The 25,042-nt window shown below is 38.7% G+C and overlaps 2 non-coding genes across 2 annotated transcripts; both read right to left on the bottom strand.

Annotated features, from left to right (window-relative positions):
* Positions 1–21,491: 21,491 nt before the first annotated feature.
* TRNAI-UAU lies at positions 21,492–21,565 on the bottom strand. Its single transcript has one exon. It is a non-coding gene; the product is annotated as a tRNA-Ile (tRNA).
* A 397-nt stretch (positions 21,566–21,962) lies between these two features.
* On the bottom strand, positions 21,963–22,036 carry TRNAI-UAU. The gene has a single exon. It is a non-coding gene; the product is annotated as a tRNA-Ile (tRNA).
* Between the last annotated feature and the right edge of the window lie 3,006 nt (positions 22,037–25,042).

Genomic DNA, 25,042 nt, shown 5'->3' on the forward strand with positions numbered 1-25,042 from the left:
GAGAGCCGGTGGTTGCTATTTTGGCTGAGCAACAAGGTTAGCTGCACCCTATTGCCATCTAAACACCCTTTCAGTTTTTGACCCTGTTAGCTGGTGTCAAAGAGATTTTTTTTTTTTTTTTTTTTTTGATAATAAAACCTTATGGTGGGTTTGTTTGCAGAATTTATCGTTTCCGGGAATTTATAATTCCATGGGATTATAAAGTCTGGGATTCTTGTAAATTCCTTGTGTGTTTGGTAACACAATTAAAATTCCTAGGATTTATAGAGTTTTCTTGTATTAGAGTTTTTGTACCGTTTGACATTACCCTCAAATCTTAAAATTGCATATATATATATATATATATGAGATTTAGAGTTAAAGAAAAGTGGGTCCATAAATCCTTTGATAAGTTTCCCAGCAAATCTTAGGGGGGAGGGGTCGGACTCCATATGGAGGATTTGCTGGAAAACTGAATCCCGTAGGAAACATGATTCCTAGGATTCAGGCAACCAAACATACAGAGGGAAACGTAATTCTATCAAATCTCATGGACCCATAAATTCCTCCCTTAAAATTCTACAACCAAACCGACCATAAAATTAAAAAGAAAAAGTTGTTTACAAGGGTTGGGAGGTCTGAGTGCCTTGAGGAGCCTGGCAACTCAGCCTATCCAAATTTAAAGCGTCGAACAACAAACTAGGTGGTGGGAAAACAATGTTACAGGTTGCATTTGAATTGACTCTTGAATCCAATGCAACATCAGCCTGATTTGCCTTTTTCCAACAATACAAAAAGATTAAGTTTTTCCCTTCCACATTCAAACGAGAAGTGACAAGTTTTTCATGAATGATCCTAATTCTAGATCTTCCTTTCCCATCTATATGGCAGTCCTCTCCGTTAATAGCTTTGATAGTATTGATGCAGCTTCCTTCAATTTGAACGGTTGTGGTATCCAACTGATATGATCATGTTGTTGTTTCCAAAGCCGCCTGCACCTCCACCTCATCCAGACTTTGAACCCTGCACTCTAGCTTCTTCACTTCCCTGCACCAACCAATAGAATTTCTCAGTATTAAGGCAATGCTTCCAAGAGATTTAATTACTACAAGGGGAGGATAAACTGGTCTAGCCATGGCTTCTAATGGGGTGCAGGAATACTGGGAGAGTACCAAAATACATATTAGGACAACAATGAAAGTCCTTTATCCTATATGGGTTTTGGTACCCTTTCCAGTAATCCGACACTCCCATTAGCAATGTTGTAGTCCAACGCGCGCGTGATGTGATCAGTGACTGCAAATTACTATTTAATAATTTTGTTTTTTAGAGGTGTGATATTTCATGATTTATGAAGGGGATATCAGTATTAGCGCATGATTAATATGATTCCGTATAGGATAGAAAAATCTCAAACGATTCTAATCGTTGGATCGACGAGATGGTATCCCCTGATATTACTGGTTCAGCCCATATAAATCATGTAATTTTGTACGAAGAAAAACAAATGATATATAATAGACCACCTTGCAAAAAATACAAGGTTTAAGCTTGATTCTATTTTTGGATTGGTGACCATCCTATATGGCTACGACCCCTTGTAAGAAAACGGATCGATGTTACTTTTCTTTAAGACTTCCAATAAATTTCTTTTCCTAGTAAAAATAAGAAGCGAAATAAATAATTCTCAATGTTCGTTTTTTCTTTAACATAACTGACTCATTTGAATTCAATTATTATTGTATTTGAATGAAATGATTTTAGTATAGATTTCGCATAAAAATCTTCGATATTTTAATATTTTTTTTTTTTTGAAAGTTATAGCTTTGGGTTAAAAATCAAAAATGAAAAAAGAAACAGAGAAACTATACGAGGTAATTTACTCTGTTGTTTGTCCTTATCTCTAAGACATTGAACGAGTTATGCAAACCCTTGATATAGATGGATACTTTATTGTATAACATAAAAATAGAAGATTCGGTTACACCTAAATTCTATCTATCAAAGGAAATATCACACGGTAAGAAGTTTGGCATTTGATTCCATTTGCGTATGTGAATTCCTTGCTTTCTTGTTCTTTTACCAGCGCATCAACTACTTTATTACTACTTCTATTTGGGACTTAGAAATCGAAAATGGCTTCCACAAATTCATAAGAAAGCCAAGCACAGAAATCTAAACGGACTCAAAACAATTGTCATTTGTACCAATTGTAGCTTCCAAAAATGAATTCAAACACCGAAGCTACATAGCATGTCATATTTGTATTTAAAGATTTTGGTTATAAGGAAAATAAGCGTTATTTACAAATTTGGGAACAAATCACATGTACTAATATCATATAACTTTATCACTTTCCCGCACCCAACATAGCAAGACCGCTAATGGGATACCAGATTATTGGGGAGGGTATCAAATAGCATATAAGACCAACTTGTGTTATATGGTATTTAGTAACCTCCCCAATAATCTGGTACCCCTATTAACAATGTTGCAACATAGTGCAACACTAAAAGCGGACAACAGATTAAAATGTCAAACTGTACTCCATCCCCTGTAACATTAAAAGTAGACAACAGAGTAAAATGTCAAACTGCACTCCATCTCTTCAAAAACCAAACAAATCTTCTTTATTTCTCATTTTCTAACTTCTTCTTTCTTTCATTTATTTCAAAACTTCATTCATTGATTACACAATGATAGAAAAACCTTGACCATTCAAAATGAGGGACAAGATAAGTGTTAACGTACTATGTTGATAGTGTTGCTTTAATAGTGTTATTAAAGGTGACCTTTCCCAAAAAAGTGACGACCGCCAAGGTGGTCTCACTTAGATTCTCATGTGCTTATATAGATGGGGAAAAACGATTTGCTGGTTTTTAAGGAATTGAGGAGACGACCGTTCGGAGGAGACTCCTCGAACCGAGCGAAATGTTAAACCTCACACAGATGCACCGCTGCAAAGGGGGTGCTTTAGATTCGAGAGATCAATCTGTAGTACTCCGGCCTAAATCAAGACAATGACCGTTCCAGAGTAAATTCGGTCACAAGAGAGGATGGGTCGATCTGTAGGAGGGAAGCTGAGAAATGTGTGGAATCAATGGTAATCAAAGATTGTGGGTGTGTGAATTCCGAATACGATAAGCTCTGAGTGATTGAAATTGCTCAATTGAGAGTAGTTGCTCAATTGATGAGTTGATGATCTCGTGTTGTCAGTTTGACGTGAGATTGATGATACTGATGATGCTTCAATCATGATTCAGAGACTTATTTATATTGCTGGAATTGTAGACACCATGATTCCATGAAGTGTGACAGTTGATGGAATCAAGGAGTGGGGAAGTGGAGATCGTGTTTGAAACCAGTTGCTCAACGTGTGGAGACTTGGTCGATTTTCCACCACTACCTCGTGAATTCCTTCAACTGATTGCACGACTTGCTCACATTCCATCGTGTATTTGAACACACGTGTCGTAGACCGCCAGACCAAAACCCTAAGTGATATCCCCCAAGTGACACGATTGACGTCTCGTGGTTTGTTAGTCAATTGATGACTTCGTGGTTTGATGGGACGATGAGTCCATGTAGTCGTTGAGTTGAACATAATGTTCTGAAACTCATGAATTGAACATGTCATGAGACAAAGGCATAGTTCTTACGATGAAGTGAGCAAGTATTTCTCATTCGATGGATCGTTTAATATTGATTGTTGAACCAATAATGAGCAAATATTCCTCATCTGAGCAAGTGCTGCTCATTTGATGAATTGTTGAATATTTGATCGTCTGAGCATGAGTTGCTCATATGATGGATTATTGGCAGCGTATCAAAAATATTAATTAGAATACTGGTCGTTGGACCGAGCATAATTAATAAAATTAATGACCATGAGGTCGTCATAAAATTATCAAGGTTAGAATCTGGAATGATGATCCTTGGATTCAGAAACCCTAATTTGATCAATTGATAATCAATTCATGGTTCGTCAGAATTTCAACCATGGGACGAAGGAGGGAGCGACTACATGGGACCGTGGATCAACCATGTAGTGTCCATATGCTCACGTGAGCAAATACGAAGAACTCTTGAAGAGTTGACGATTTGTTAGTGAAAGAATGATTAAATGCTGGTTTAATCATTTATTCGAAAATTCTCGTTTGAGCCTTAGGTGACAAAACCTAATTAATTATGACGAGGCGAGGGACCTAATACGAGCAATTGTGCAAATTAGGTCAAAACTGTGAAAATTGATGGGACCGGCTTCCGTGAGCCAAAGAGCCAATCTTGGTCGGTCAAGATAGCGTGCTCGTGTCCCTAAGGCGTCCGCGTCTCAGTCCTAAGAATTTTGATATTCTCAAGCGTGCAATTGAGCATCCATTCGAGAAAATATGCCAAAATTAGGGTTTCGACGAAACTGTGGAAAACACCATGAGATGATGAAAAATAATTATAAAATAAGGAATGAGGAGGCGTGGGACTTCCGTGGTCAAGGCATGGTCGGCCAGTCGTGACCACGGTCCTGTGGCGCCTTTTCCTTAATTTTATAATATTTTGATGATTTTATGAAAAATTCATGAATTTTGAGAAATTTGATGAATTTTGGGAGTTTCCATGAATTCAAGAAGTTGAGTTCAAGGAAGCAAAATGTATTAAACTAATAGAACAAGGGCGTGTGGGACCGTGGAAGGCATGGCCGGCCGGCTAGGGCCTGGTCCCACAAGTTTCCCTAATTTTATAATGATATTATGAAAAATTCATGAATTTTGAGAAATTTGATGAATTTAGGGAGTTTCCATGAACTGAAGGAGTTTTCATGAGTTCAGGGAAGCAAAAAATATTAAAATAATAAAAACAAGGGCGTGTGGGACCGTGGAGGCATGGCCGGCCGGCTTAGGCTCGGTCCCACAAGTTTTCATAATTTTTTAATATTTTTTAGGTATTTTTGATGATTTGAGGGAATTTTTCCTAATTTGAGAGAAATACCATGAAATCAAGGAATTTCATGAATTCAAGGAAAACTAATAATAAAATAATGAAACAAAGGGGCGTGTGGGACCGGCTAGGGCATGGTCGGCCGGCTAAGGCCCGGTCCCACAAGTTTTCATAATTTATTTTATTATTATTTGATGATTTGTGCAAAAATACCATGAAATCAAGGAGTTTTTTCATGAAATTAGAGAAATAATAATAATAATAATAATAAAATAATAAGGAACCGTGGGTGTGGGACCGGCTGGGACCAATGCATGGCCGGTTGGCCAATGGTCACGCCCCACACTCCTTTCCTTAATTTTATATTATTTTTTATGGATTTATGAAAGTACCATGAAACTGAGGAGTTTCCTCAAGACGAAGGAGATTTGATAAAATGAGAAAAATTTCATCAAATCATGGAAAATAATAAATGCATTAAAAATATAAAACTGGCGTGGGATTGACCACGACACGGTCGGTCGGTCGTGTGTCCGTGCTCCCAGCACCCTGGTCAATATTTTTAATTATTTATTATTTTCTTCTCTATTTTGCATAGGTTCATCATTTCATTGTATTTTTGAAATACTCGTTCGTGCGGTGACTGTTAGTGTATCATCGTTGAATACACCTTCACCATTTGAATCGGGGCTTACTTATTGTTGATTATTTATTACTAATTGTGGAATTCAGTGGAGAATAATTCACAAAACTGAGTAATAAGATGTTTATTATTAATTCATAGGATCAGCTGAGGATTCGACTACGAATTCAGAATAATAAAGTGAGCATTACCATTCCATGGGATCGTAGATTCGACCATAGAATCAGAGTAATTAAGGTTTATCTATTACCATTTATGAGACCAGTTGTGGATTCGATCATGAAATCGGAGTAATGAGATAATATAGTTATTGCTATTCTATGAGATCAAGTTGTGGATTCGATCATAGAATCAGAACAATTGTTATTGTCATTCCATGGGACCAGTCGTGGATTCGACCATGGAATAGGAGCGATTGTAATTAGGAATAATTAACTTTGTGGATCTATACTAGCAGAGCAAGCTGTGTAGGAGCATTAATCATCCCGATATGAGCTTGTCGGTAAGTCATATCCTTTATATAGTCAGGGTAAACTCGTTGTTTGTTTCTGAAGACGTTATTGCTCTATACTAGCAGAGCAAGCTGTCTAGGAGCCGTCCATCACATGATGTTATATAGAAATAATCACTGAAAGTATTCAGTATTCCTGAGATATGTCGTTGTCCGGTCGTGAGACTACATATCCACATGTACTCTGAGAGAAAGTACTCTCCGTTGAGAATTCGATGAGAGAGTTGTGTCTCAATACTCGCGTCTGATTGCTGAATCAGAGCTTCGTATGATTATGAGTTTACAATTTTAGCCTTTGTCGAAAATTCACCATCTACATTAAGTCCCCTGCTTACTGAGGAAAGTTGTGTTCCTCAGTCAGCACTAAATGGTGATTTTCCAGCCATAAATAATAGTACCAGTGATTGAACTTAATCATAAGTTGAGACGTTACTGGATTTAGAAAGCATGAGAAAACCACGACTTGATGAAAACCTCAATGTCGTTTGATGAGCATAAATTGGTGTTGAACCGCTGGTTTGGACGACGAGTCCGTGGTCGGTTAGGATTCGCGGGTCGGGCCCAATAAGGAAATCCTTAGAAAATTAGGTTTTGGAAATAAAATTGATATAAAAGGGATTAATCCTTTTTTATTTTTTTATTTTATTTTTCACGACTAGTTCTCCACCGCCTCAGCACCTTCACGCCAGCAGCAGGAGAAGACCGCCGGGATCAGCGCCGCCAGTCATACTCCGGCCGATCAGGTACGTGTTTTTTTTTTGCTGATGTTTATGATCCTCATGAGTTGTTCATGCTTTGATCATGATGAAGTTATATACATGTGTGTATATTAGTGTGAGTTTTATGAAAAAACCCTCGTTTTTGAAAACGTATGTTCGTTCGATCATTAGTTTTGAAAACTAACTATAATCCCTGATTTAGGAGAGATTTTTTTTTTAATATGAACCTAGGTCCAGTGAAAAAACTTAGTGTATGATCTTTCATGTATACCAAGGTTTCATCATAAAAGAAGTGAATTTTCATGAAATTGGAAAAATCCTTCGTTTTAAAGACAAATAATGATGACACGAAAGAAAATATGTATGATGAACTTGTGTCCAGTGATAAAATTTTGATTATGAGCTTTCATGTAAATACAAAACTTTATCATATGTATGAGATGTGAGCTTTCACAATATGTTTTGAAATAAACCTTCGTTTTAAAGACAAATAATGACGATACGAAGGAAAATAATTTTTTTATATATATATATGCAAACGTGACATATATTGTGCAAAATATGATGATATATTTTATTTTCATGAGTTTGTTCTCATTAAATAAAATTCTTTGAGAATTTATATATGCAAGTTGCATTAATTGCTGTTTTTTCGAAAGATCAGAAACGTGGGTTTTGAGGAACCTTCGAAGATAGACAATATATTTATGATGAAATATTTTATTGTTGTAAACTTCATAGGTCAGTTGTGTGAATGTTCACATTATGAAAATTGTGTCCGTGATTTTATGAAAAATCAGTTTTGAAATTAATAAAGTTTCGTTTGTTTTTTGTAGTTTTCGACGAGACGAACGATTTTGAGGTGTTAACTCTACTATTAGTATCACTATTGTTAGTGGAAGTATAAAAGGTAAGAGTTAATAGTTACCATTTTTGCTGATATTGGTTTGTTTACATAGTAGTAATCTTTGATCTTCCGGTTCCAGAAAATGTCGACCAACAGTAACAGCAATTATGATTACTGGTATTCCTCTTCTTCCTCTGGCTCTTCTGATGAGGATTCCGATGCTCTTGTAGCGAAATCAAAGGCTAGGGTTACCCAGGAAGGGGCGAATACTAATGTTCCTTTGGGTAAGCGAAGAGTCTCTTTTGTTGATCTCGAAAAGAAAAGAGCTGAAGACAAAAAGGAGGATGCCCGTCAACGTGAAAAAGATCGCATCCAGCGTAAGAGACAGAGGGTTGAGGAGAAGCGTCAATTCTTAGATGGAGTGCCTTCTGATTCTGATGCTGATGCTTCCGAATGAGAGATCACATGGGAACCATTCGAGCGTTACATTAATCCTGATCGATATAAAAGAGGACATCGGAGGACAATGAAGAAAATTGAAGCTGAAGCTGCGGCAGAAGATAATTCAGATTCAGATGATGATGTTATCTTCCGTCCATCGGACTTCACCAATGATCCTGACAGTGACTCTGAAGAATATGATTCTGAGAAGGGCAGTGACGATGAAGCTGACAATTCGGATGAGTCCGACGAGTAGTTTTACTTCCATCTTCTTGTAGATGGTAGAGCGTTCCCTTTTTAGTCTTCATAGTGGATATCTTTCTTTTGAATGTTTTAAAGACTTTACTTCAATTAGACTTTTCTTATGAATGATGAACATTTTGTTAATCGTCGATTTCCTCTTATCCATGACATGGACCAATGTCCATATATCCAAATTCATCATGATTTGTCGATTTCACGAGAAGTAACATAACACGACTGAGAATTCACGACGTGTACAAGGCCGCGTGGCCCATCCCTTGATCGTGATGTTCAGTCCCCAGTGCGTTATTTTTCTCCGCGTCTTTGGTATCGATCCTTGAAGCCTAGGGTTTCATTGAAACTCGTAATTGAGTTGAATGTATGACTATCACCTCATATATATATCTTCAAGACTCCAAATCTATGATCCACGCAAATATTTCTTCCATTCCTGAGTTAGCTTCATCGTGCAGAGAAGTTTTGATCCTACCCTCTTGCGCCATGTCGAGCAATAGCATTTCTTCTCAAGATGATCTTCAGTCGAAGCGTGAAATAGCATCGTCTATCTCAGTAAGTTGTGCACTTCTTCTTCTTTTCCTTTCTTGTCTCCGTTCAATCGAGATTGTTGATCATAAGAGAATGATTTGTCGTAGGACTGTAAGAAGAATGCTATTCCTCATAATGCAAGGCCTAAGCGGACTGTTAGAGCTCCCGCCCGGTTGGATCTGCTCGTGCTGAAGCTGGATCGTCTGTAAGTAAACCTATGACTCTTGAGATTATACTGAGTCCCGGGATTAACACTCCTTCGTTTCATCGTAGGCGTATGTCCGTGTCGTCGTCGATGCTAGACGAAGAAAGAGTGGAAAGTCTGTGACCGTGGTTGAGGTTGAGGAAAGCAGTAACCAGGCATGTGAAGATTCTGTAGGATCCGTGGAAACCGGAGACGGTGTCCATGCTCGTGAATACCCAACCGTTGGACTTTTATTCGAAGCCCCATTGATTAATACCTTCCCAGACAATGTAATGGTCGGCGGATTCGTGGTTCCCAAATGTCATGTATCTATGTACACCAAGATCTGGAAGAAGTATGGTCACATTGCCACCACAGAAGTGTGGAAAGGTTTTCTTCCAACCCTTTTAACCACGGTAGCGGGGTTATTGCCGATCATCGAGGAAATGAATCAGATGCACTTACGAGACGTCAAAAACCATGAGCTGCACCAATGGGATGAAATGATCTCGAATTGTGAGATATTGCGATTCAATGTAAGCTGGCTCCGTCGTCGTCTTGAGATAATCAAGGTTCATAAGGCAGCAGAGGATGCTGATGCAATTTCCATGAATGCAACTTTACTGGATGAGGAGAGGATACTGGCTCCGGAGTCGACAAGGGTTGAGAAAGCAGTCGAAGACTTGAAGGCAAAGACCAAGATTTTTCAGAAAAAGCTTGACGAGGCTTCTAACAAGGATTATCCGTTGCTAGATGGTTTGCTCTGAGTGAGCATTTGTGGTTGTTGTTTTTGAGTAAATCTGAGTTTATAGTTAGGTGAAACAGTTGATCATGGTATGAACAAATTTTGCTCATTTATGAAATGTTTAATGAACAAAGGAGCATTCGTATGCTCTTTGGAGGAATGAAATTACATTTTTGAGAATGCTTGAAATGATGAAGAAGTAGTTTGTTTCTTGGATCAAACATAATAAGCTTTGAGCCATTTGCCATTGATGATGTTTCCTTCCTTTCCTCCATTGATTGCTAAAATTTTGTAGTATCCGCTAGACACTGTTTTGATAACAACATATGGCCATTCCCATTTAGGAGATAACTTAGGAGAGAACATGTCTTGTTGAATGTGCTTTGCCGTCTTTAATACCAAATCTCCTACTTGAAATGTTCGAGGTCTTACCATTTTGTTGTAGGCTCTGGAGATCCTCTGTTTGTAAGCTTCCACATATTTTTCCACCTTGGTCCTCCTTGATTCCAGCATATCTAGCTCAACGATTCTTGATCTGGAGATTTTGGCCTCGTCCCATTGTACACCACTGGACGCTGCGATCCTGGCTGAGGGAACTTTGATTTCTGCTGGAAGTATGGCATCGGCTCCATAGACAAGGGAATATGGCGAAGTACCGATTGAGCTCCTTGGTGCAGTTCTGTAAGCCCATAGAGCCATGGGTAATTGCTCATGCCATGATCGAGGATTATCATGAATCGTCCGACTGATAATCCTGACCAAAGTCTTGTTGGTACTTTCTGCTTGACCATTTCCTTGTGGATAGTAAGGCGTGGAGAAGATTTGTTTGATCCCAATATTTATTGAGCAGCTTCTCAACATCTTGATTGGCAAAAGGAGTTCCGTTATCTGTGATGATATGCTTAGGAACTCCGAATCTGCATATTATGTGCTCTTTGATGAAGGCGGCAATCATAACTCCAGTGGTGCTTCGAAGAGGAATAGCTTCGACCCACTTGGTGAAGTACTCTGTCGCAGTGATGATGTATTCATGTTGTTTTGAAGATGCTGGATTGATCTTCCCAATGATATCTAGTCCCCAGCTGTATAAAGGCCACGAAATATTCACAGAATTCAATGAGAGACAAGGAGTGTGGATGAGATTACCATGAGTTTGGCATTGGTGACACCTCTGAACGTGTGCGGCTGCATCATCTTCCATGGTTGGCCAATAATATTTCTCATGAATTTGAAGAAATAGTTTTTTATTTCCTTGATGTTCTCCATCATGTACTTCCTTCAGGATTGTAGGGATTTCATGTTCGGCTAAGCACCTAGTAAATTTCCACCAAAGATTTTGCGGTATAAGATCCCATCGAGATGGACAAATCTCTTAGCTTTCTTAATGAGTTTGACTGCTTGCTTCTTTTCCAGTGGTAGTTCGTTGTCCCGGAGGTATTTGATATAAGGCTCCCTCCAGTCCCTAGTGTGGTGGATCGTCAAAACCTCCAAGTGATGAGGAGGTGTTTGGAAATCAGGACAAGATCCTTGTAAAGCTCTCGATTGAGTCTCCATGGACGGCCAGTAGTACCCCATTCTTTGAAGCTTTCTGTAAAGTGTTACCACTAACGTTTGCCCACAGACTTCCTCATGTATGCGCTTGAGCTGTTGTTCCGCTTCGTCGCTCCCAAGACATCGTGATAGAGATCCATCAGGGTTTCGATAGCATATCCCTCCATGAAGCAAGAAGTAGTTTTTCAATTCCTTGAGGCTGACTTGGCCTTCTGAAATAGAGCTGCTCAATTCATGAATGATGGGTGCTCGCCAATCGTTCGCTGGAATGTCTTCGATCTGAGTGAACCAAGTTGATGATATTGTACGTCTCTGACAGTGATCGTTTTATGTGCTCCTTCGAATTGCAGCTTGGAGGCGAGAGTTGCTAGGCAATCAGCATGCCTGTTATTAGTCCGTCCAGTATGGACGATCGTTGCGTCAGCGAAATAGGTCAACAGTCGCTGAGCTTCGGTTCTGAATGGAGCAAGTGTGATTTCTTTGAGAGAATACGTTCCATTCATCTGGTTGACCAATAATTTTGAATCTCCCCTTATCTCGAGGTGTGTTTCTCCTGCTTGCTTGGCCAAGGATAATCCTAATAGGAAGGCTTCATATTCTGTTGAGTTGTTGGTGCAGTGGAAATCCAACTTGAACGAATGTGAGAAAACTTCACCATATGGAGACACCAACACTATGCCCGCTCCTCCGGTGTGACTACTAGGGGTGGCAGATCCATCAAAGTATAGAAGTCATGTTTCTTCCTTGATGACCAAGATGTCTGGGAATTCGCCGGGTACTTCTTCATGTAGTGTTGTTGTGTCTTCCCCTGGAAAAGCGGCGAGTAAGTCTGCGACCGCTTGACTTTTGATGGCTTTAGGTGGCGTGCAATCTATGTCAAATTCTGACATCTGGAGTAGCCACTTCGTTGGTCTTCCTATCAAGGCTGGCTTTGATAACAATAACTTTATGGGATCATCTTTGGAGATGAGTACGACCCTGTTAGATAATAAGTAATGTCTGAACTTATGGATTGCATGTACCAATGCCAGGCATGCCCTTTTGTCCTTTGGGTATCGGAGTTGAGCATCTCTCATTGTGCGGCTGAAGTAGTAAATCGGTCGTTCGACGCCTTCGTCATCTTCCTGAGCGAGGAGTGCGCCGATGGCGACGTCACTGGAGGCTGTGTAAAGAATCAGAGCTCGTCCCTGCACTGGAGACCTCATGACGGCCGGTGACAATAATATTTGTTGTATTTTATGGAAAGCTTCTTGTTGAACAGTTGTCCAGGCGAAGCTTGCTCCTTTCTTCAGCAGAGGCGTGAACGAAGCAATGAGTTGAGCTAATCCAGGAATGAGGCGTCGAATATAATTTACCTTGCCCATAAAGCTCTGTAGTTCCTTCACGGTACGTGGAGGAGGCATGGTGGTAATAGCTTTTTCCTTGTCGGTGTCGACTTTGATCCCTTCAGCCGTGACCAGGAATCCTAAGAATTTTCCGTAAGAAACTCCGAATGCGCACTTTAAAGGATTCATTTTTAATTTGTATTCTCTGCACCTTTCAAACACCTGCCTCAGAACTTCGAGATGAGATGCTCGAGTCTTCGATTTTACCACCACGTCATCAACATAGTCTTCTACTTGCTTGTGCATCATGTCGTGGAATATGGCAGTCATGGCTCGTTGATAGGTGGCACCAGCATTTTTTAATCCAAAGGGCATCATGGTGTAGTGAAAATTCCCAATGGGAGTACGGAACGCAGTCTTGTTGGCGTCATGTTCATACATCTTGATATGGTTGTACCCACTATAGCCGTCCATGAATGAGAACATACTGTGACCGCTGGTTACATCGATGAGAATGTCAATGTTGGGTAGAGGAAAATCATCCTTCGGACAACATTTATTCAAGTTCATGAAGTCGACACAACATCTGATTTGACCATTTTTCTTCTTAACATGTACCACATTTGCTAGCCATGTTGGATGAAGAATAGGTCTGATGAACCCTGGTGCCAATAGTTTCGGGATTTCGACCTTGATTTGCTCCTCGACTTCGTGTGTAAATTGTCTGGGAGGTTGTTTGACATCTTTAGAACCAGGGACGATGTGCAGGTGATGGGTGACGAGTTTGTCATCCAGACCCGGCATTTCTTCGTACGTCCAGGCGAAGACATCTTGATATGCTTTTAATAATTTCACCAGCTCGGTCCGCTCCTCTGGTGATAGCGCTGAACTGATTAGGATTGGCCTTGGATCGTCTTCAGCCCCAATGTTGATTGTTTCAAGATCTTCAGTGGTCGAGTCAGTGTCTTCCTGTAGTTGTCGTGGGGCATCTTGGACTTCTTCAAGTGATTGTTCACTCTGACATGATTCTTCATGGTGGGGAGACTTTTCATCGTTCTCCCCGATTAATTGCTAATCTTTCCGTCAGAGATAAATGACTCTCCCTTCTACGTCTCGATCGGTCGTGAAGTTTGTCCTTGGAGTTGAGACTTGATCATTATGGCGTTTAGTCGGTGTAGTAGGTGACTTGATCACTTTAGCAGTTGAGGATGACGGATCGTTATAAGTCTTCTCGATAGTCTTCCAGCTTGGAAGTGGAGTACTGTGAATCCTGCTTGGAGGTTTCGGGATGCCTTTTTGAGATTCAAGGAACTCAGTATCATAGACGGGAGCATAAGGAGACGATGAAGATGGAACGCGAACGATCTTGTTGTCGAGCAGGGCCTTCATGCATTGATGGTATGTTGAAGGAACCACCTTATTATCATGGAGCCATGGGCGTCCCAGTATTATATGGTAGTCAGGTTCTTGCTCGATCACATTAAACTTCGCTTTCGATCGAATCGTCCCCACCCTCAAATCTATGTATGCATATCCATATGTATGCTTTGACTTCCTTCAAATCCTGTCATTAGGATGGGATAGCGAACGATTTTACCTTGTGGGAACCTGGCCATCCTGAGAGTCTTCATGGTGACAATGTTGGTAGAAGCACCGGTGTCAACAAGAGCTCTTCTAAATTCGATGCATTTGATGAAACCAGTGACATACAATGATCGATTGTGTCCTTCATCCGTCATGCGATCTTCTTCTCCAAAAGAGATGTTGTCGATCGAATGCTCAGGCACTAGGGAGACTTCTTCAACTGATGGTGTTGGTGGCGTTATTTGCACGCTGGATGATATCTGGTTGAGTGCTGAAAATGTGTTTGTGCGCTAATCCCTGGAGAAGTACAGAAGTTCACATAAATTTTCGATCAAATGTGTGACCTCTTGTTCCACCGGCTTCTCGTATGTGGTGAAGCTGTTGATTCGAGGGTCAGATGACACTTCAGTCCCCGATATTGAGACTTCTGGAGTGGAGGTACCGCCTAACTCAGATGTTAATTTGATGATAAATTCGAGGATGTGGTTTATCATATCCTTCATCAGGTCCATGTTCCTGGTATGTACCTCTAGGATTTGAGCCAACTCTGCCAAAGTCGGGACCCCTCTTCCTTCCATGCCGCCAGGTGTAACATGAGGAATGTTGCCGTTTGAAATATTCTGATCTGAATTAGTTGAATTAGTCCTAAGACCAACCATCTTGTGAGATTGTTAGATTGCAACCGAGAGATTAATCTCCCACTGTGGTCGCCAATCTGTAGATGGGGAAAAACGATTTTCTGGTTTTTAAGGAATTGAGGAGACGACCGTTCGGAGGAGACTCCTCGAACCGAGCGAAATGTTAAACCTCACACAGATGCACCTCTGCAAAGGGGGTTCTTTAGATTAGAGAGATCAATCTGTAGTACTCCGGCCTAAATCAAGACAATGACCGTTCCAGAGTAAAATTCGGTCACAAGAGAGGATGGGTTGATCTGTAGGAGGGAAGCTAAGAAATGTGTGGAATCAATGGTAATCAAAGATTGTGGGTGTGTGAATTCCGAATACGATAAGCTCTGAGTGATTGAAATTTCTCAATTGAGAGTAGTTGCTCAATTGATGAGTTGATGATCTCGTGTTGTCAGTTTGACGTGAGATTGATGATACTGATGATGCTTCAATCATGATCCAGAGACTTATTTATAATGCTGGAATTGTAGACACCATGATTCCATGAAGTGTGACAGTTGATGGAATCAAGGATTGGGGAAGTGGAGATCGTGTTTGAAACCAGTTGCTCAACGTGTGGAGACTTGGTCGATTTTCCACCCACTACCTCGTGAATTCCTTCAACTGATTGCACGACTTGCTCACATTCCATCGTGTGTTTGAACACACATGCCGTAGACCGCCAGACCAAAACCCTAAGTGATATCCCCCCAAGTGACACGATTGGCGTCTCGTGGTTTGTTAGTCAATGGATGACTTCGTGGTTTGATGGGACGATGAGTCCATGTAGTCGTTGAGTTGAACATGATGTTCTGAAACTCATGAATTGAACATGTCATGAGACAGAGGCATAGTTCTTACGATGAAGTGAGCAAGTATTGCTCATTCGATGGATCGTTGAATATTAATTGTTGAACCAATATTGAGCAAATATTCCTCATCTGAGCAAGTGCTTCTCATGTGATGAATTGTTGAATATTTGATCGTCTGAGCATGTGTTGCTCATCTGATGGATTATTGGCAGCGTACCAAAAATATTAATTAGAATACTGGTCGTTGAACCGAGCATAATTAATAAAATTAATGACCATGAGGTCGTCATAAAATTATTAAGGTTAGAATCTGGAATGATGATCCTTGGATTCAGAAACCCTAATTTGATCAATTGATAATCAATTCATGGTTCGTCAGAATTTCAACCATGGGACGAAGGAGGGAGCGACTACATGGGACCGTGGATCAACCATGTAGTGTCCATATGCTCACGTGAGCAAATACGAAGAACTCCTGAAGAGTTGAAGATTTGTTGGTGAAAGAATGATTAAATGCTGGTTTAATCATTTATTCGAAAATGCTCGTCTGAGCCTTAGGTGAGAAAACCTAATTAATTATGACGAGGGAGGGACCGACCATGGAGTGATGAAACCGTCCCTGGGTTGTCCCGTGACCGCCTGACGACCACTTCATGAAAATCCAAAGTGTTTGGGAGAGTTTTGGACCTAATACGAGCAATAATGCAAATTAGGTCGAAACTGTGAAAATTGATGGGACCGGATTCCGTGAGCCAAAGAGCCAATCTTGGTCGGTCAAGATAGCATGCTCGTGTCCCCAAGGTGTCCGCGTCTCAGTCCTGAGAATTTTGATATTTTCTAGCGTGTAATTGAGCATCCATTTGAGAAAATATGCCAAAATTAGGGTTTCGACGAAACTGTGGAAAACACCATGAGATGATGAAAAATAATTATAAAATAAGGAATGAGGAGGCGTGGGACCGCCGTGGTCAAGGCATGATCGTCCGGTCGTGACCACGGTCCTGTGGCGCCTTTTCCTTAATTTTATAATATTTTGATGATTTTATGAAAAATTCATGAATTTTGGGAGTTTCCATGAATTGAAGGAGTTTTCATGAGTTCAAGGAAGCAAAAGGTATTAAAATAATAAAAAAAGGGCGTGTAGACCGTGGAAGGCATGGCCGTCCGGCTAGGTCCCGGTCCCACAAGTTTCCCTAATTATATAATGATTTTATGAAAAATTCATGAATTTTGATAAATTTGATGAATTTAGGGAGTTTCCATGAACTGAAGGAGTTTTCATGAGTTCAAAGAAGCAAAAAATATTAAAATAATAAAAACAAGGGCGTGTGGGACCGTGGAGGCATGGCCGGCCGGCTTGGGCCCGGTCCCACGAGTTTTCATAATTTTTTAATATTTTTTAGGTATTTTTGATGATTTGAGGGAATTTTTCATAATTTGAGAGAAATACCATGAAATCAAGGAATTTGATGAATTCAAGGAAAACTAATAATAAAATAATGAAACAAAGGGGCGTGTGGGACCGGCTAGGGCATGGACGGCTGGCCAAGGCCCGGTCCCACAAGTTTTCATAATTTATGTTATTATTATTTGATGATTTGTACAAAAATACCATGAAATCAAGGAGTTTTTTCATGAAATTAGAGAAATAATATTAATAATAAAATAATAAGGAACCGTGGGTGTGGGGCCGGCTGGGACCAAGGCATGGCCGGTTGGCCAATGGTCACGCCCCACACTCTTTTCCTTAATTTTATATTATTTTTTATGGATTTATGGAAGTACCATGAATTCAAGGAAAACTAATAATAAAATAATGAAACAAAGGGGCGTGTGGGACCGGCTAGGGCATGGCCGGCCGGCTAGTGGCCCGGTCCCACAAGTTTTCATAATTTTATTTATTATTTGATGATTTGTGCAAAATACTATGAAACCGAGGAGTTTCCTCGAGACGAAGAAGATTTGATAAAATGAGAGAATTTTCATCAAATCATGGAAAATAATAAAAATGCACTAAAAATATAAAACTTGCGTGGGATTGACCACGACACGGTCGGTCGGTCATGTGTCCGTGCTCCCAGCACCCTGGTCAATATTTTTAATTATTTATTATTTTCTTCTCTATTTTGCATAGGTTCATCGTTTCATTGTATTTTTGAAATACTCGTTCGTGCGGTGACTGTTAGTGTATCATCGTTGAATACACCTTTACCATTTGAATCGGGGCTTACTTAGAGGTAGCTCAGACGCCCGGTTGTTGATTATTTATTACTAATTATGGAATTCAGTGAAGAATAATTCACAAAACTGAGTAATAAGATGTTTATTATTAATTCATAGGATCAGCTGAGGATTCGACTACGAATTCAGAATAATAAAGTGAGCATTACCATTCCATGGGATCGTAGATTCGACCATAGAATCAGGGTAATTAAGGTTTATCTATTACCATTTATGAGACCAGTTGTGGATTCGATCATGAAATCGGAGTAATGAGATAATATAGTTATTGCTATTCTATGAGATCAAGCTGGGATTCGATCATAGAATCAGAACAATTGTTATTGTCATTCCATGGGACAAGTCGTGGATTCGACCATGGAATAGGAGCGATTGTAATTAGGAACAATTAACTTTGTGGCTCTATACTAGCAGAGCAAGCTGTGTAGGAGCATTAATCATCCCGATATGAGCTTGTCGGTAAGTCATATCCTTTATATAGTCAGGGTAAACTCGTTGTTTGTTCCTGAAGACGTTATCGCTCTATACTAGTAGAGCAAGCTGTCTAGGAGTCGTCCATCACATGATGCTATATAGAAATAATCACTGAAAGTATTCAGTATTCCTGAGATATGCCGTTGTACGGTCCTGAGACTACATATCCACATGTACTCTGAGAGAAAGTACTCTCCGTTGAGAATTCGATGAGAGAGCCGTGTCTCAATACTCGCGTCTGATTTCGGAATCAGAGCTTCGTATAATTATGAGTTTACAATTTTAGCCTTTGTTGAAAATCCACATCTACAGCTTAGCTTACCCAACATTTGGTAATAAGGTGTATTCTTTTTTCACAGTACAACTCTACTTGGAAATTTTTCCACGTGAATTTTATCTTATTTTTGGAATGAATACATGTATTCTATCAACACTTCTAATGAAAAGAAAAAAATCACACTGATAGTGGGGAAAACGGGGGGAAAAAGTATATAAAGAAAATAATCCTTTTCTAGGGGTGATTTATTTTAGTGATAATGTAGTTGAGATGCTAGACAACCGAAGTTCTTACTTCGTATTATCCCGAAAGGGAATCTGACGGCTAGCACAATGCGTTCGTAGCGGAGGGATTAGTATGGGAAGGTGCGTGACCTACCACCTGGAGAGTCGGTGTAAATTTTGGAGTTCTTCCCTCGGTACACCTAGAGTTATTGAAGGAAATTAGGATCTAATCTTTACTGTGTACATAGACGAAAGAAGAAAATCTCATGTGTCAATTATGAGAATGTTCAACTTTTATTTAAATTTTGGATAATTGAGAATCCAAATGCTCCAGTATACGGATCAAAAATGACGAATGAAGATCGAAATAAACGTAAATAATATACAATGCGAAAAGAATAATAACAAAAAAAGAGACATACAGAGATAGACAAGCTACAAGCCTACAACCACAATACAACATGTACATGATACTAAAATCAACTCTAAACCTAAAGTTTGAATTTGGATGATAATTCACGTATAACTAATAAAATTAAAATGATAGTACATAATATTATGATCAACTCTGAATTTGGAACATTGACCGTTATTATGAAAGAACACTGTGACTACTAGAATTCCGGTAAGTATACGTCGTATAAACATCTGAGAGGATGATATACTAAGTAGTAATGCATCAGTTGAGATGATGTTGCTAAGTAAATAAAAGGCGTTCAAGATAAAAATAGCGAGAAATATAAAGAAGATAATAAAGTAAATGTTACTAAGTTATCAAGAGACACAGAAATAACGTGGTTTGTCGTCTATGTCCACGGGGTAATGAGTGATATTATGTTTGGGAGTGAGGTTATAAGATCTTAAATGCACTTATAAGTTATAAGTAAAACTCATATTTTTGTTGTACTAAATTGCATAGCATTTAATAAGTATAAGCTCTCTTTCTAGTTATATATTAGTAATTGTGTGTCCTGTTTGGAAGTGAAGCTCAGTATTTATAACGCTTTCCCCATTAGGGAAATCTTCGATGTCACTAGGTCCATTGAGATCTGATGCTCCGTACATCTTGTACCTTCGTTGACCGCTCACCATCCCTAGTCAGACTATGTCACATAAGCCCAATCCACGTGCCTTAAGACCACACGCCTAGGTGAATACCCATTGCATTTAATGCTGAGTGGACGCCTCAGTTGTCTTAATTTGACTTGCCGACAGCAGCCACGTCCCTAGGCTAAGGCCTAGTTCTTCATCATCACCATTGATTGAAGCCTCCTCGTGATGATATAAAGTAAACTGAGAAGAGATCCCCTACTTCGTGGGTATCCACACATCACTGGGACTACCTGGTTATCTTACATACGCTCGCCATGATGACGACACGTGTATGGCAGATACATGATATTCACAAACATAAAAATAAATTATTTGAAGGAATGCCCAAGTCAAAGTGTACATCTAGTTAAGTCGGATGAAATTTTTTGGTCGTCTAACGATACCACTTTTTGGTCAATTACAATTAGCAACACGTTGTACGATTCAAAGGCTATAGTTGCTTAACTGATGAAATCATATGATGATTTGATTTTGATTTTTTCTTATATAAATTTAACTTTTTTGGTTCAAAATAAATAAATATCAACTTTAAATCTAAAATTTTCAGGCAACTCACGTTAGCAACATCTTAAACAGTTAGGAGGTTATAGCTGCTTAATTGATGTAATCATGAAATGGTTTGATTTTGATTTTTTCCTATATAAATTTAACCTTTTCGATAAAAAGAAAGAAAAGAAACATCAACTTTATGTCTAAAGTTCGAACATGGTTAATGGCCTTTGTAAGACAATTAAAATTAAAATAATGATCAAGAGATGAATGCTCTCGACTGATAGCCTTTGTAGGACTACTAATACTAAATCATTTTAAAGTTCGAACATGGTTGCTGGCCTCTGTAAGACAATTGAAATTAAAATAATGATCAAGAGATGAATGCTCTCAACTGATAGCCTTTGTAGGACTACTAATACTAAATTAAGACAATATAGGAGATGGATGCTTCCGGTGGGGCTTGAACCCGCGACCTTCGGCTCATAAGACCAACGCTCTAACCAACTTGAGTTACGCGAGCACTTATTTTTTAAAAATCAGCTTTTTCTACCATTCTTCAAACTAGTATCATATATTCTCTTCCACACTTTCTTCGCGATAGCTGGTAACAACATAGAAAGATCAATTTTTTTTGTTAAAATAAAAGAAAATATCAACTACAAAATTTTCAGTTAATTCTTATTACCAACATCTTATACAATTGGTGCCTATAGCTGTTGTAATCATGTAATGGTTTGATCTTGATTTTTTGCTTATATAAACTTAACCTTTTCGGCAAAAAATAAATAAAAGAAAAATCAACCTTAAGTCTAAAGTTTGAACATGGTTAAAAGCCCATGTAGGATCATAGAAAAGAAACATCAACCTTAAGTCTAAAGTTTTAACATGGTTGAAAGTCTATGTAGGATTAATAAAATTAAAATAATAATCAAGATATTGATGCTCCCGGCGGGGCTCGAACCCGCGACCTTCGGCTCATAAGACCAACGCTCTAACCAACTGAGCTATGCGAGCACTTATTTATTAAAGGTCAGCTTTTTCTACCATTTTTCAAACTAGTATCATATATTCTCTTCCACTCTTTCTTCGCGATAGCTGGTAACAACATCAAGAGATCAACTTTTTTAGTTAAAATAAAACAAAATATCAACTCTAAAATTTTCAGTCAATTCTTATTACCAACATCTTATAAAATTGGTGCCTATAGATATTGTAATCATGTAATAGTTTGATCTTGATTTTTTTCTTATGTAAACTTAACTTTTTCGGCAAAAAAATAAATAAAAGAAAAATCAAACTTAAAGCCCATGTAAGATCGTAGAAAAGAAACATCAACATTAATTCTAAATTTTTAACATGGTTGAAAGTCTCGGTAGAATTATTAATATTAAAATAATAATCAAGAGATGGATGCTCCCGACTGGGCTCGAACCCGCGACCTTCGGCTCATAAGACCAACGCTCTAACCAACTGAGCTACGCGAGCACTTGTTTCTTAAAATCAAATTTTTATACCATTCTCCAAACTAGCATCATATGTTCTCTTCCATACTTTCTTCGTGATAACCGGTAATAGAGTATAAACATAAAACACTCGAGAAACATGATTCAGGGTAAAGTCGTCCAAAACACTAGAATACCAAAATTTTCCCTTTACAAGTTTCCCTCTTGTACTAAAATTGATCATCGGAGTAACACTCAGCCCTCTATTATAAAGAAACCAAAAACCAAAACACAGGGTTTTACCAGTCTTCTAGGTTGGATTTCTTTATAACTCTAATTTTAATCCTTTATATAAAGATTAAAACTTGACCCTTAATAAACCTTTACTTTAGGAATATGTTTTCCTACCTTTTCTGTTAAGTATCTAAACTTTAGGAACAAGTTTACACAAGACAGAGTTTTGACCATAACTGAATCCCTACACCATCAAATAAACTAATAATTTTTCACCTCGAATGAAATGACGAGGGTACCAATTGTTTGGTTAACATACAACTTGTTAAAACGTTATTACTTTAATTATAAACATAAAAATAATTATAATGCAAGAAATGTAGTAAAGGCACATAACAAGATTTTGTCAAAGAGTACGCAAGGGAGAAAAATCCTGTGATGTAGTCCAGTTTTGAATACGCTCAGAATTAATACGCTATATAAATACTACTACGTACAACTTCGTACAGTTGATACCAACTAAACTAACCCAAAATTACTCAGTTCCTTTGTATCCCTGTGTCTACAACCAATCTGGTCTACGCACGTGAAACCTATGATAAAGTTCACTAACTTAAGTCGCTTCACCTTATTGATAGACGCATTTATCTGTCTAATATATCTTAATTGTATATATTGTTAGTGCTCTAATTTGTACTTATTTGGTTATTTTATTTATTTGTAGGTGTTTTTGGAAAATTAAGGCTTTGCGGCAAAATTGGCTGAAAATACGGCATTCGGACCCCCGTAGATAACATCCCGGAAGCGCCCCAGAAGTGTACCGGAAGCACCCCAGAAATATCCCGGAGGAACCCCGAAAAAGTGTTGAAAACATCCCTGAGAAAGCGATTTTAGCACCCGCGTTTTGGATAAGGGCCACCCCAGGGCACCCAAGTCAGATGCTAAAGGAACCCCTCTTCACATTTCAAACTTAGAATTTTGGCGGGAAAAAATGAAGTTTCACCGGAAAATTTAGAGTTCGATTCTTTGGGAATTTTAGGGAGATTAAAATGCTGGAAACCATTGGGCTGGATTTCTCATGACTAAACATGCCTAGTACAATCTATTGGACGCAAACAATTGGGCTGGAATGCCAGAAAAATTGAATCGAAGTTCAACAGGACACGTGCGCTGCTGATTGAGTTCAAAGATTTTGTGAGGAATTTTTGGGAGATTTTCACGCTAACTATACTTGCACTTGGTCTTCTTCAAGTCATTGGAGAGTTTTGTGGCAAGGGAATAGCTTAGTAGACGCGTAAAAAGAAGAAAGAGAGGAAATATACGTAACTTGATGTGGAGAGAAAGGGAGAATTTTGGGGAAGATTTAGTGGACCTGTTTAAGTATATATAGATTGTTTCGAGTCATATAGGGGTTATCAAGAGTTTGGGGAAGGTTTGGGACGCAGAGGAGCGAAGAAGAAGGATTAACAACAATTCCCACCTGCTGCTGCTGCTGCCATTAGAGGACCTTGAAGAACACGAAGAACAGACTGCGCACAACAGTCTTATTTTCCGCAGCGTCAACAGCAGCAGCGGAGTGTCGTTACTTTACTGCAGTTCCCTGGTATCGTTTCTTTCTGGACGTATTTTGTGGGTCACAGAACCACTGTTTTATAACTTTTGACTCTTTTGATCACACTTTGATCTTTGAATTAATATTTTGAGTGTATGATTAATATGAATAGATAAACCCCAATACTGGGATGATGGAAGAAACCATTCTTTATGCATGAGTAATTTTTATTTAATTCTTTTATGACTATTTGCACTATTATGAATGGAATTATGATTTTTATTGATTATTTGTGATTTTGTCTGATGATGTATGCTTAATCCATGAGATTCTTGATGCATCATGCTTATGATTTACATATAATACTTTACAAAATCTATTTTTGGCAAAGTAAGAGTCGATATTTGTTATCAATATAAGCTTTAATTCTAGAATTAATAGTTGATTCGCATGAGTATAAGAATTGGTGGAATCCTGAGTCCTAGTATCTCTTGATCCTGTGACAAATTTTGTATATATTTTTGTTTTAAAAATCTTTTCAAGTCCGAGCAACGAATCCTTATTTACCGCAATCGAAATACTACAACAAAATGGCGCCGCCGACGCGGACTTGTTTATAGATTTGTTTTTAGGTTTATTTTTTTTTACTATTATTTGTTCCTTTTTACGTTTCTTTTTGTATCTTTGATTTACAGGTTCGAAGTGGAATACTAAGGACTTGGGAACAAAAAGCTAAAAGCTAAAAGCTAAAAGAGAAGAAAAAAAAGACATAATATTTTTTTTTAGGATTTAATTTTTATTATATTTTTTTTTTGTATATAGCTTTTATTTATTTATTTTAGAATTTTTAAATAGGCTTTATTTTTCATAATTTTTGTAATTTTTGGACTTTTTATTTGGACTTTATTCTGGACTTTTAGACATTTTTTGTTATTTTTTTTAACCCCACGGAAGGGTCTTATTATTAATAAAAAAAATATATTATTAAATTGTGTGCAGAGAAGGACGGTGATTACAATATCACCTAGGCCCCTCGGGTTCGCACACGGCATAGGAGTCGTGGCCCGAGTCGACGACAACGGTTCATCCCCCGTCTGGTACGGGAGGTAAGTCCAATCGAAACACTCGCGAATCCCCTGCAAGCGAGTTACTGTACTCCTTAAGGTGCTAATTGTTTGAGGACGAACCAGACTGTATTTATTTTCCTAGTAAAGGGCAAGGCCTGGCCTAAACAAGATAAGGGTTCGGATTTCATCACCGTTC

This window comes from Papaver somniferum, unplaced genomic scaffold, assembly GCF_003573695.1.
Source record: "Papaver somniferum cultivar HN1 unplaced genomic scaffold, ASM357369v1 unplaced-scaffold_128, whole genome shotgun sequence".
Classification (NCBI taxonomy): Eukaryota; Viridiplantae; Streptophyta; class Magnoliopsida; order Ranunculales; family Papaveraceae; genus Papaver; species Papaver somniferum.